This window comes from Crocuta crocuta, unplaced genomic scaffold, assembly GCF_008692635.1.
Source record: "Crocuta crocuta isolate KB4526 unplaced genomic scaffold, BGI_CrCroc_1.0 scaffold2677, whole genome shotgun sequence".
Lineage (NCBI taxonomy): Eukaryota > Metazoa > Chordata > Mammalia > Carnivora > Hyaenidae > Crocuta > Crocuta crocuta.
The window spans coordinates 61,425-63,608 of NW_027532919.1; the positions used below are offsets into that span (position 1 = coordinate 61,425).

General features: G+C 49.5%; 1 protein-coding gene across 2 annotated transcripts in view; it reads right to left on the bottom strand.

Moving 5' to 3' along the window:
* The window catches only part of TAFAZZIN (tafazzin, phospholipid-lysophospholipid transacylase), a 12,465-nt gene that overhangs the window by 7,333 nt on the left and 2,948 nt on the right, over positions 1-2,184 (bottom strand). The gene's annotated exons all lie outside the window — the stretch shown is intronic.

Here is a 2,184-nt window from a genome sequence, read left to right on the forward strand (position 1 = left end):
GGGCACCTGGGTGGCTCAGTCGGTTAAGCGTCTGACTTTGGCTCAGGTCATGATCTCACGGTTCGTGGGTTCGAGCCCCGCGTTGGGCTCTTTGCTGACAGAGCCTGGAGCTCCGAACCTGGAGCCTGTTTCAGATTCTGGGTCTCCCTCTCTCTCTGACCCTCCCCTGCTCACGCTGTCTCTCTCAGAATAAATAAACATTTAAAAAATTAAAAAAAAAAAAAAAGAATGAGATCTTGCCATCTGCCATAACATGGATGGTCCTCGAGGGTATTATGCTAAGTGAAATAATTCAGAAAAAAATAAGTACCATATGACTTCACTTACGTGCAATGTCAAAATCAAAACAAATGAATAAATAAATAAAAAGCAGGAACAGACCCATAAATACAGAGAACAAATTGAGGTTGCCAGAGGGACAGAGGTGGAGGGCTGGGCAAAACTGATGAAGGAGAGCAGGACACACAGGCTCCCAGTCATGGGATGAATATAAGCCACGTGGATGGAAGGTCCAGCTTAGGGAATATGGTCAAAGGTGTCATGATAGTGTTGTATGGTCACAGATGATCAAAATTTACACTTGTGAGTACAGCGTAACATGCAGAGGTCCGATCACTATGCTGTACACAGGAAACTAATGTAACACGTGCCAACTATAGTTCAATAAAAAAAAGAGGAAAGAAAAGCTCATACAAGAACACTTCGACACTTCATGTCATATCATATCGTAAGGCCATGCTGGGGGGCGGGGATGGAATATTTTAGAACAGAGAAGCCAAGTATGCCAGATCCTTCCTTTGCTTTACCACGTTAGCTCTTGGCTGCCCATCAAATATGCCTGACAAATAGCCTGTCCGTGCCCACCGTCTCTCACTGAAAGTGCGTAGCACTGAGATTTGGGTTTTGGTTTTTAAGAGTGCAATAAAATTGCTTCTTGGCCTTTTGGCTACAATCAAGTGTAACAGTGCAATAAAACTTTAGGTGTGTACCAGAAGAAGAACAAGACAAGAAGTGCACGTGGAAGGCGCCCGGCCCGCTCAGTCAGAAAAGCACGTGACTCTTGATCCTGGGGTCGTGAGTTTGAGCTTCCTGCTGGGTAGAGAGATTCCTTAAAGAAGGATAAACTTCAAAAACAACAAATAGGGGCGCCTCGGTGGCTGAGTCGACTCAGTGTCCAGCTTTGGCCCGGCTCACAGTCTCAGGGTCTGTGAGAACTGCGTTGGGCTCTGCGCTGACAGCCTGGAGCCCACTTCAGACCCTCTGTCCCCCTTTCTCTGCCCCTCCCCAGCTTGTGCGCGCACTCTCTCAAAAATAACAAACATTAAAAATAACAAATAAATAATATTTTTTCAAAAGGTGGAAGTGGAAGACCTCTGTGTGAGGTTGCAGCAGAGAGGAGCTGAGATTCAGGGCCGGGGGGACCCGAGCAGAGCCCCTGGATCTCAGAGGTTACTTTATTGTATTTAACCACGTTTCACCTTGACCGCTCAAAACAAGAAACTTCGCTGCCTTGGTGGCATGCCTCTCCCTCTGTGCTCCGAGATGCCACCCTGCTGTCTGCTGCTCTCCGTCTCTGCAATCTCTCCTCTACTTTTGCCACTTTGTTAGTGGTTGAGTCCCCAACATAGTCCCAAATGCTCTTCTTTTGAGTTCCAGAACTACATACCCCCTGCCTCTGGGACCACTCCCTCCTCGGGNCTCTCCTGTTGGAGAACAAGAAGCCAGAGGCACCATGAGAACGTCCCGAAGGAAAGGGACGAAGCAGCAGGGAACTGAAAGCAATTCTACTCCCAGGCCGGAAAGCTGCCAGGACCGCTCATTCTCTCCAGAAGGACACCCTACAGACACCAGGCCAGGGGTAAGAAGGTTTGGTCTGGCACCAGATGTGCTCGTGGCCAAGGATGGAACACGCCGCAGGGGCGTGACCCATCTGGATGCCAATGCCAGACGCTGCGCGGTAGGTGCTGGCTGCTATCACACGAGCCATGAGATAAATTAAAGAGGCTGCAGCTGGGAGATCGGAGCTTCAGCTCCTGAGAGTCATAGCGCCTGCTTCGCAATTCTCTCGTCACCGCACATTTGGGACCTGTGTCTCCCTCACCCTCCTCCTGGTGGCTCAGTGTCAGCAGATGTCACCTAGTGTCATCTTTGAGCTGTCTCCCCCCGCCCCCACAGCCAATCTAT